Source organism: Caretta caretta, chromosome 2 (genome assembly GCF_965140235.1).
Source record: "Caretta caretta isolate rCarCar2 chromosome 2, rCarCar1.hap1, whole genome shotgun sequence".
NCBI lineage: Eukaryota > Metazoa > Chordata > Testudines > Cheloniidae > Caretta > Caretta caretta.
Genome location: NC_134207.1, coordinates 75,013,579 through 75,025,739, shown reverse-complemented (window position 1 = coordinate 75,025,739; position 12,161 = coordinate 75,013,579). Strand labels below are relative to the sequence as shown.

The window sequence follows — 12,161 nt, the reverse complement described above, 5'->3', positions numbered from 1 at the left end:
GACAGCTGTGGAACACAGCAATGTAGTGAAATGTAGGGAATATAGACCCACGAGGTACTGTATATAGAATCATAGAATCATAGAATATAAGGGTTGGAAGGGACCCCAGAAGGTCATCTAGTCCAACCCCCTGCTCGAAGCAGGACCATATAGTTTTGTTTTGTTTTTTTTCAAGTGGGTCATAGCCAGGAAGATCAGTTTGGTGGAATGCTCATAAATTTGCTGTGATTATGTTCTTGCTCAGAAAAGACTGGCAAAATTAAGGGGCAGAAATATGACCTGCGATTATGAATAAACTCTGAATGTGGTGGTGCAAGAGACCTAACAGATTTCCTACCATCTAGGAGGCACATGTGACTGTTGTGCAGTTATACCAGACACTGTGCTATTGTGTGAGCTCAGCTGAATTAGGGTATTGTGAGGAAGGGTTTCTCCTCTTGTTTCGTTTTTAGAACAGACATGGTGGTTGCATCGCTGCATATCCCATATAGACAAAGACCATTCATTATTTTTTCCTATTTCCTTGCTGAGCTAATTGTTGTCATGTTTTCCTTCTAGTACCAAATTTCTGTAAGGAATACTTCATTCCGGCAACCAGGGAAAGTGCTTGGATGCTCAAAGTAAGTGTTTTATTTCTCTCTGTAGCGTGATAAAATGTACAGTATGTTCTGACTGACATTAAAAGTAATGAGGTATTGCTTTGATTTTGTTTATATTTTTAAAGAGCAAGTCAACAGTTGGGTGACATTCAGTGTACAGTAGATACTGAGTTTCCTTTGCAGCAAGACCTAGCATACAAAAATAAATAGGTACAAGTCAGAATAAGTTGCCTTTGTAAATGGTAGTATCCATGCAATACAAATTAATTGTAATAAATTCACAGCTAGCAGCACCAATGACAACTGCTTCCAGAAAAAATATTGCAAATGTGAATAAAGGGCGGGGGGGGGGGGAGGGGGCAATCAATAAAGAGGGAAGCCAAAGGTGGGAGAGGAATCTCTTTCTCTCCCTATCTTTCCGTCTCTCTCTCGTCTCTTGTCCTTCTCTCCTGCTTCAGGAACTCTGGTGGAAAACTTTCTTATGCTCTCTCTTCAATGCTCATTTTACTTCATTGAGTTAGCAGCTCTACCAGTGAAATAATACAGCTTTTCCAATTTTAACTGGGGGAAAAAAGAGCTAGACCAAATGTTACTGTACATGGTTAATAATACATATCTGATAAGGAACATCTCTTTGTAAATTTTCAGTTAGTTGTGTATTGGACACTAGGTTAATCTATCCAGCCTCCAATTTGTCATGTTGCAATTTGCACAGTCATAATTTGGCTCACCTGTAGGAACAGCAGAGAACAATGATACAATTAGAGGTAGGTCCACAAGATGGCAATGTTTTGAAAGTCTTTAAAATGATCACTTGAACTGTGGTTGATTAAAGAAACATTGTCACATATTAACTGTCTTTTTGTATCATGGTTGCCAAGTGTCTGTCTTGTTACACAGCCTGAATTCTAAACTTTCTCCAAAAGGAAGACTAGAATACAATATTATAGTCCTTTTTTTTTTTTAAATAAAAACACCTTCTAGCATGCGGTGTGGTGCTGTCAAAAGTATATGCAACCATGCAGTCTCTCTTGGTAAGGTACAGAGTACAGTTCACTGTATGGCATATCTTATAACACATTATATTTTATGTAGTTGTGCACTTAACATAAAAATAAAATGACATATCCCTGCTCAGAAACTTTTAGTTTAGAACCCACCTGCCAATGCTTGAAAGTCTGTCAATGTTACCATTTATAAAGTCTGACTTTGATGGGGGCATAAGGCATGTCTCATTTGCTAGAATATTTTATTTATGTTGTATATTTTAGCAAAGATGAGCCATATTTTTCCTGTACTCTCTAATCAATGTTAAGGCTTTTTTCACAAGGGAACTAGGGAGATGGTTCAACTGTTGATTAAGGGTTTTGAATATCTTGAAACTGCTCAGACATATTTGTAAAAAGGTGCTACAAATGCACAGTTGGTGGGTTTTTAGCTCAAATCAACAGGAGGGGAGACCTGAATGTTTGCAGAGAATTGGGATCTGTTGAGAGGTTTAGGTTAGAACAGTTCCTAGGAGATGAAGAATTGGAGCTGAACCTTGCTTAACGGGGGTCTGGGGAGAGGGAGCAGTTAAAAGAGAAGACTGAAACTGTGATGGGGAGAGCTATAAGGGGATAACTGCAGACTTTAGAAGCTTTGAGAATGAAGTGATGAGAGCTGAAAGAATTTGAGGAACCACAAGATATATGCAGTATATTTAAGCTGGGAGTTTTCATATTAAGAACAGTGGATAATTGCTATAGCACAAGAGAAGCTGAAAGAGGCCTGGAATGAGTCAAAGATGAAACAAAGGATCTGGGTCCCATGAAGAAGCTGAGAAACTCAAAGCTGTAGGAATTCTAATGGATTTCCTCCACTTGCACCTTGTTTTTAACAGTGGTAGGATTGCACCAGTGGAAGTGCCTAACGTAGAGTGGCCATGTCCTTTTAATCATGTATTTTCTAACCCTGCTCAAAACATGTCTGGATGATACTGTTAAAACACTCTCAGCTGCAATCAATCTGATTATACTAGCATTCCCATAGGTGGTTGTGAAACAGTAGGCAATCTGAAGAAAACTACTAGTGTAGAGGCAACAGAGATATATAGTCTACTTTACAAAAGTCTGCTTGTGACTACACATTGCCTAATAAAACTTATCTTGGACATACAGATTTCCTGGAGTGAATAGTCCCACCCTCAGACCAACAGGCTGCTTTCCAGAGTATTCCCTCTGGTCTGCTGCCTACTCTGTAGTCTTTCCTCCCAAAATCCGTGGAACTTTGTAGAACGCTGAATATCAAAATAAAGTCCCAGCCGCCAGCTTTTTAATACCAGAGGTTTATCATACTGCTATAAAGATAGCTGCACTATAGCCGAACATTGACCAAATCCAGGTTTCACATATCAATATGCAATGGAATTTTGATGCACTTTCATGCTTTCTTTGACAACTCAGTGGTGGTTTGTGGGTTTTTGTTTAATTGTTAAAGTTGTAGGGATAGCCATATAGGGAAGGAAGTTCAACTATCCAGGCAGTTTTACAACTTTCATTTAGAATACTCCCCCAGGATATGTAGAAAGTTTTCATTGGCAGTTAAAAATACAATGCATTAAGCAAGGAATTTTAAAAGAACAGATTTAGAATGCATCCTAACAACAAAAAACATTGCTGTTTCTATGGTGCTTTAGAGTCCATGTTTACTTGCAGTTATTCAGTATTTTCTGGCTAGCAGTACAAGCAGCCAAAAGCATCTAATCCAGTGTGGATTAGAAAACAGAATTTGTTCAGGAAAGGAACACAATAAAACAACTTCAATATCCTGGCAGGTTTTCTTTGCTTCACTAAAGCTAAAACTTTCTAAATCTACTTGATAAGAGGCTTTCATTATTTGCTCTGCTTCTTGCATGTAGAAAAGATATGCTTAGTTACTTGAAAGCAGGAAGAGTAAAGGAACACTGTCTTTCCTTCCAGGCAGGGGAAAAAGTTCCTCTACTTCTTTTGCATCTTCATTATTAGCCAGAGGGGGTCACTAAAACAAGTCACTTTAATCCTTTGGCTGAATGCATTGCTTTCACAGCATTTCCATCCTGTGGAAAGTGACTGGGTCTTCCAAAAGTCAGTGTAGGGTAACATCCTATGACAGTCACAACTGCATGAAGACACAATTGTTTTATGGTCAATTTTGATTTAACATGAGAAGAGAGCTGTAGTTTGGATCTAAATTTTGAACCTGAAGGTCAAAGTTAACTTGAATGGAATGTTTGTTTATGGCTTCATGCTAACCAGTATCCTTTCCTTGCCTTACTTAGTAATTGAACAAACTAAATATCCTTTTATGGTTTTGTCTGAAAATGTTCTGAACCATAGGGTGACTTTTTTTCCCCCCACTGTCCTACTACCAGGAATTATCCCACAGGAGTTCATCAATGCAACTGACTCATTTAAAAAAAACACCACAGAATTTTTTTAAAAAAATGCAACATATGTAAGGTTTTGTTCAAAGTTAATGACAGTCCATTCCAATGGCCAAGCTATCAATGTTAACTATAACTCATAACTATTAAATATATGGGTTTTTGTTACTTTGCATTAAATAAAATCAGCACATAATTTTCTAACAACATGAGCAAAATATATTATTGTAATATCATTGCTATATTTTTGTTTACAATACTTAAAAGGCAGGCTTTTTACAATAGAGCAACTTAACCTCATAGTAATAAGACCCATTTCAGGTTACTAAATTTTGTTACTTAGTTGCTATTCAAAAATATGCATAAAATAAATGGAAAATAAAGTTAGGATTATATCATTTTATGGGCTTTTGGTAAATGGATGCCAGATTCTAGTTTATGCATAGTGTATTGCATTTTGTCCATTTCAACAATTTATTAGTGTATTAAAGATACTTCAAGCAATGACTAAGCACTCTTGCAGTCTGAGTAGAGAAATCCTAGATTGCTCTGCTTCTGTGATTCAGCAGTTTAAGAAACCCAACCTGCTTGCCAGAGCTGGCTCACTGGAAATATTTGACTCAATATGACACACTCAGATTTTGCAGAAACAAATTTTCATTTTAGAAAAAGTTTCTACCTCTTAGGGCTGTAAAGAGAACCTTCCAAATGTGAGCAGAGTATAATCCAATGCAATGTTGTCTTCCTCAGTCTGCAGGCAGCCTGAAACAAGACAGGGGTATTATTTTCCCCAAACTAACCCCATTAATCTTACTAGAGCAGTGGTGGGCAACCTGCGGCCCACGAGCCTCCACACATGGCCTGCCAGGGTAATCTACTGGCGGGCCCGCAAGACAGTTTTACACTGACTGTCTGCAAGCACGGCTGCCTGCAGCTCCCAGTGGCTGCAGTTCACCATTCCCAGCCAATGAGAGCCGGGGGAAGCGGCAGCCAGCACGTCCCTGTGGCCAGCGCTGCTTCCATTGGCCAGGAACGGCGAATCATGGCCACCGGGAGCTGCAGGCAGCCATGCCTGTTGATGGTCAATGTAATCAAACTGTCTCACGACCTGCCAGCGGATTACCCTGATGGGCTGCAGGTTGCCCAATACTGTACTAAAGTGTAAAAAGCATACTGGTGATACTTAAAATATCATCAACTATTTAATTGTTGATCATGTTAGCAGATGGAAAGGGGTGGGAGTAAAGTGATGGGTAATTACTGGGAGCTGCTGCAGGGAAGGATATGCAGAGGGAAGAAAGAAAGGACACAGGGAATAGGAAGAGAAATGAAAGAAACATGGGGAAGGAAGAGAAACAAAGGGCTGAAATAGCAGTGGTTCTAAACGTCAGCATATTTTCCCCCTAAGTGATGTTGATGAGCGTGACAAAGACCTGGACATGTAACTAAGAATTTAGCTGCTGTATAAGGGCTATCTTCTGTTCCTCCCTTTGTGCAAATTTCTCATTGACATCTGTGGGAGATCAGGTGTGGAATGAAGGAAGCACATAGTCCTATATGTGTGTTCCTGCCACAGGGCCATAATTAGAAATGGAGTTCAATCCTCTCCACAGAATGTTTGACAGTCTGCTTTAGTCATAATCTTTCTTACATGAATTCTTTAAGAAATGTAGTGTGAGCATCAGATGGAGGGTCTTCTAAAGTACAGTAAAAAGAACGAGGAGTACTTGTGGCACCTTAGACTAACACATTTATTTGAGCATAAGCTTTCGTGGGCTAAAACCCACTTCATCAGATGCATGCAGTGGAAAATACAGTAGGATGATAGATTATCTATCTATACACACAGAGAACATGCCCCTCACATTTCCAGTTTTGCCTTGCAAGTAGATAACATTACCGCACTGTAACTGAAGCCTATACTAAGAATGGAGAATGCCTAGGGAATAGCATGAATGCTGAGGGAACAGTATTTAATTGCATCAGGCAACTGAATATTAAGCACATCTGTGTTGCCAGTCCCACACATTCAGAAATCATGATTCAGGCCCCCCACACCATGAGAGTGACTGACTTAAAAATTGAAATAATATAAGGACTAGATGATCTCCTGAGGTCCCTTCCAACCCTGATTCTGTGAAATGCATTTTGGGATCTTTTTATTTGACTTTCGGAATCGCTTGTGTCCACACTGTTCTCTGCAAGCAGGAGGGCTAGCAGCTTGTTTTTATTAAATGAAAGGTTAGATTCTCATGTAATTACATCATTCCAGGAGCTGGGGGCTTGAGGAAAATCACCAATGTTATGAGACTCACAATAAAATCTCAAGTGTTGGGATCACAGGGGTCAGGTGGATGTGAAAAATTTCTCACCTAATGTTTACTCTAAATGTTGTTGTCTTGTATAAAAAGTTAGATGCTGTGTATAATAATGACCTGCTCAGCCTACATAGAGTTGTTCTGTCATAACTAACAGTGTGACTAAGCCACTATCATGTGGGCTACAATTTTTATTACAATAGAAGATGGTATAAAGCAAAGATAAAGGAGTAGATATTCAAAGTGCCTTTTGTGTTTCAATAGTAACAGTGTACCTAAGTACTCTTTGACTTTGAAAATCTCCCTCCAAAACATTATATAAGCTTAAGTGGCATGGCTATAATTTGATTTCTAAACCACCCAGAAAACATAATTTTGCCCCCTATAAACTTATTACAGCAGGACCCTGATAGTGCCTACTAGTTAAGATCGCAAATTGGCTTCCATTGGAGTCCCACCCATTTATATAAGGCTCAAATTTGGCTCATTCTCTTTAATTGTCTAATCAGACACTGTGGGGATACACATGTGCAAGGCTCTAGACAACATCACTGCATTATATTGTATGTAAAATAAGATTATCACTTAATTGATGGCTATCATTATGCATACGTACAAAGGATAGAGTTGCCAACTTTCTAATTGCACAAAACAGAACACCGCTACCCCACCCCCCCGCTCACTCCATCCCCACTTCCTCCATCACTCACTCTCCCCCACCCTCACTCACTTTCACCAGACTGGGGCAGGGAGTGTGGGATGTGGGAGGGAATGCGGGGTGCAGGAGGGGGTTCTGACCTGGGGCAGGGAATTGGGGTGTGGGAGGGAGTTTGGGGTGCGGGCTCTGGCTGGGCAGCGCTTACCTCAGGCGACTCCCGGAAGCGGCTGGCATGTCCAGCTCCTAGGTGGAGGGGCCAAAGGGCTCTGCACACTGCCTGTGCTCACAGATGCTGCCTCCGCAGCTCCCATTGGCCATGGCTCCCAGCCAATGGGAGCTGCGGAGCTGGTGCTCAGGGTGGGGGCAGCACACGGAGCCCCCATGGCGACCCCTGCAACCAGGAGCTGGACATGTCGGCTGCTTCCAGGAGCTGTGCGGAGACATGGCAGGCAGGGAGCTTGTCTTAGCCCCGCTATGCCACCGACCGGACTTTTAGCAGCCTGGTCAGCACTGCTGACCACAGCCACCAGGGTCCCTTTTTGACTGGGCATTCCAGTCGAAAACCAGACCCCTGGCAACCCTAACAAAGGAGCAGAGTTAAGATTGTGCATTCAACCTTTACTTTCACATTTCCTGACTTGATTTCTTAACTAAGACCTTAGAGTGTGTGTGTGCATGTGTGTGTGTATTTTGTATTTAACGTAAGAACAAGTTACATGTAATCCTTCTTTCTTAAGTCTAAACCATGTATTTGACAGGTGGGTCATTGGTTAATGAAAGGAAGTAAATCCAGCTCTCCATCTTCCCAATAAGATGTATGTATTTTCGGTATGCTCCTGTCTACTCAAAATGGAGGCACTTAAATTTTTAATGGAGCTCTATCTTTACGAGGAGAGAGATGAGCTTTATATTGGATTTCTTCTGCTCTATATAAATTTGTTTTTAACTATAGTTCTTCAGCAGACATAACACTTGACCTATATATGCTTGTTCCTGGATGTGTGGCAGTGTTAATTGCATCCTGCTGTAGCCTTTTGCAATTTTTAATTTAGTCAAATTTTAATTGCATTTAATTCTATGTTCATTTATATTTATTTGTGTATTGCTAAAAAAATCCTTCTTTCTTCTTTATGCATACTCCCCTCAATTCTTGAGCACGACTTTTTTTTCTTTTCTACTGGCTTCTGAGAGTCACTTATCCCTTTCAGGACATCAGCCTCCACCCTGACCCATTTTTTCCTCTAGATGCCCTGTTAAGGGCACCTTCTGCTAAATCTGAATCTCAGAGCTGCAGAAAACCATACAGCAGCAGCTCTGCTAAGTATAGTTACCTGTAGCAGGTTAGTGTACAAATACACATAAGCAAGAACACAGAGCAGAATGTACAGTTTTAGTAAATAGACTACTTACTTCCAATAAGCTGTATTAAGGTATTCATGAAATCATGTGTGCTTAATATGACTCATAACCCTCAAATGTCTTTAAGGAAATATCCTTCAGTTTGGATGCAAATTTCTTGACATCCTCTGAAAACTTTTCATTGTCTTAGCACACTGTGGTAACAAAACCAACATGTCTCCCTACAGTGCTGAATTTCTTCATGCATAATGCTGTTTTCTGCTCATTTGAAACTTTCTCATTAATAACACTTAGCATTTATTCAGCATCTTAGTGTTGTTCAAACATTAATCCTCATCAATCATGTGAAAAAGGAAAGTACTACTTTCATCTTATATAGATGTTCGGAAAACTAAGACACTGGTTGCATGACTTAACTGGTCAGTGGTAGAATTGTGGGTAGAACTCTAATTTCTGGCTCTCAGACCATTCTTTAGTGTGCTAAGCTATGTAGTCTTCTTTCTGTGCTGTTTTTGCAGCCTTCTCTAACCTTTCAAAGGGCGAACCCTATAGATCTTTTTAGAAACCAAAGGGTATTTTTGAGGCTTAATTCACTAGCTTTGAGGTTCTCTGGTGGAAGGCTTTGTATAATGGAAGTGCTTGTGTATTCTAGGATGTGAAAATATTAATCAGCTAGCACTAGGAGCCATAACAGATTGGTAAACACTATAAGCAGCAAGGTAGGAAATAAGACTTTAAAATTAACTGATATCAAAGAACTAGACATGCAGTTCAGATTAGATGTAAGCAATAAGTAGCCTGAAATGCATTTTTAAAAAGTACCCAACAGTAAAAGAATCCATGAGAAAATCTGCCCTCTAGATACAGCATGGTGAAGTAATTCAACCAAGTAGATTAACAGTGTTTCATGGTTCCCAATAGTCTAGTACTGTATTCTTCTTAAGTGCTTGCATATGATCATTCTAATGTACGTGTGTGCACGGCGCACGCACAGTTGCTGAAATTCTTTCCCTTAGTGCAGTGGTTCCCAAACTGGGGTTTGTGAACCCCTGGGCGTCCACGAAATGTTGCAGGGGTTCTCAGGGAAAAATTCCCTAATGGTGGACAGAGCTATCCCTAGGGATCCCAGGCAGCACGGGGCCAGCAGCCTGGAGCCCCTGGGCTTCCAAGAGCTAAGCAAATTAAAACAAGCATATCTATCACACTGAGGAGATTTAAACTTCAAGACTCCTTGTAATAAATTGAAAGGGAGGTGGATATTTTTTGCTGTTTTTAAAAGTTAATAGGCAGCTAGTATTGTTTTTAAAATTATTATGAAGAACAAGTTTGTTTTGTTGTAACATGCATTGTTTGCCCAAACTGCTCAAGACCTGAATGCTTGTGTAGGAGGATCTTTTTGAGTTGGCTTCTTAAATACCTTCATGCTGTTTCACATCTGATACTCCTTGATGAAACATAGGAGCCTGGGCTTATAACAGGCTTATTCAAAGTGATACAAGCTACGAAAGTGAGATCTTGGAAGAATGTTGCTGTTTTCGTAATGTAATAAAAATACTGTAATGATAAATAATAATTAATAATAGTGTGTAATGAGCATGCCATAAAAACAAATTTTATATTTCCAAGATCACTGCTTTTATAATTTATACTCAGGTAAAGGAGAAAATGCCTGGAAATATTCATTTTTAGGAGGGGGTTTGTGAGACTTGATATTTTAATGAAAGGGGTTCACAGGTTGTTAAAGTTTGGGAACCACTGCCTTAGTGGTATCCATCGGGTGAGCTCCAGCGCCCTCTGGTGCCATGCCCTTATAGCACTGGTATAAAGGGCCCTGCCAACCCTGCATCCCCTGTTCCTTCTTACCACCTGTGGCAGTTGCTGGAACTACTCTTTGCTTCAGGAAAACTTCCCAGTAGAAGTTTTGTCGTCTTTTCCAGTGTATATACACTGTTATAGTTGTGGTTTCAGAGTAACAGCCGTGTTAGTCTGTATTCGCAAAAAGAAAAGGAGGACTTGTGGCACCTTAGAGACGAACCAATTTATTTGAACATAAGCTTTCGTGAGCTACAGCTCACTTCATCAGATGCATACTGTGGAAAATACAGTGGGGAGATTTATATACATGGGGAACATGAAACAATGGGTGTTAGCATACACACTGTAAGGAGAGTGATCACTTAAGGTGAGCTATTACCAGCAGGAGAGCGGAGAGATGGGGGAACCTTTTGTAGTGATAATCAAGGTGGGCCATTTCCAGCAGTTGACAAGAACGCCTGAGGAACAGGGGGGGGGGGGGAAATAAACATGGGGAAATCGTTTTATTTTCTGTAATGACCCGTCCACTCCCAGTCTCTATTCAAGCTTAAGTTAATTGTATCCAGGTTGCAAATTAAGTCCAATTCAGCAGTCTCTCCTTGGAGTCTGTTTCTGAAGTTTTTTTGTTGAAAAATTGCAACTTTTAGGTCTGTAATCGAGTGACCAAAGAGATTGACATGTTCTGCAACTGGTTTTTGAATGTTATAATTCTTGACGTCTGATTTGTGTCCATTTATTCTTTTACGTAGAGACTGTCCAGTTTGGCCAATGTACATGGCAGAGGGGCATTGCTGGCACATGATGGCATATATCACATTGGTAGATGCGCAGGTGAACGAGCCTCTGATAGTGTGGCTGATGTGATTAGGCCCTATGATGGTGTCCCCTGAATAGATATGTGGACACAGTTGGCAACGGGCTTTGTTGCAAGGAGTATTTCCCACACTGGTCATAAGTCTTGGCACTGGTCCCCATCCCTGGTGCCCAAGAAGCATAAGAAACAGTTGGGAGAAGAGTTGATCCAATGCACAAGTCAAACAGGCCTGGGGACCAGGATAAAGTGATGTCCGCATGGGGCTGCACTTTCACCCTGGCACTGCAACAGCTGGTACTGATGACTCCAGTATCTATGCAGGACCCACTGACTCTGGCGTCCGACACACTGTCCTCAGGCAGACAGTGTGCCAGTCAGTTCATGGTGCCATCTACTCCGGAGGTGTTTGCAGCAGCCAAGGACCTACTTTCATTTAGGGTGACCAGATCGCAAGAGTGAAATATCAGGACACTTTGGGCAAGCGGAAGGGAAGAGACAGACACAGGTGCACAGCCCTAACCGGAGCCAGAGGCATGCTGGTCCGCCTGGCCCTGTGCTACCAGCGTGCCCCTTCCTGTTGGGGGTGGGCCCATGCTGCGCCACACAGCTCCCCTGCCCAGCGCCCACTGGATCTATTATGCCCAGAGCTCTCCTACAACCCTTCCACCACAAATGCACAGTGCTGTACAAACACACACCCTGCCCAGCGCCCCCACAGCCCCACCACAGCTGCCCAGCACCCGCATACAGAACACCCCCACTTGCTAGTTTCCCAATACACACAGATTTCCCCTCCCTTCTTTCTTCCTTCCCAGTGCCCTTCCCCACAACACTCCCACCACAACTATACAATGCCCCATACAGACACCCAGTGCCCTGACACACACAGATCTCCCCCACTTCCCAGCACCCCAAAACACACAAACCTCCCCCACTGCCCAGCACCCTCCACACCCTCAAAGCCCAGTACCCCCCACACACCTCCCAGATATTCACCATCACATCCTGCCCCCTTCCCTGGCCGCACTCACCAGCCCTGCTGGAAGGTCTCTGGCTCCTAGGGTGAGAGCAGCGAGGGGAGTCCCCAGACTCTCCACGTGCTGCACCCGCCACAAGCGCGAGCTCCGTGGCTCCCATTGGCTGGGAAAAGCGCCAATGGGAGCTGCCGGAGACGCAGAGCGGGGCTTGCAGGCAC

General features: G+C 41.9%; 1 protein-coding gene across 1 annotated transcript in view; it reads left to right on the top strand.

Annotated features, from left to right (window-relative positions):
* MAPRE2 (microtubule associated protein RP/EB family member 2) overlaps positions 1-12,161 on the top strand; it is a 164,128-nt gene that overhangs the window by 35,336 nt on the left and 116,631 nt on the right. The window contains exon 2 of the mRNA XM_048840602.2: positions 559-620. The gene's annotated coding sequence lies outside the window, so the exon portion shown is untranslated. The remainder of the gene's footprint in view (positions 1-558; positions 621-12,161) is intronic.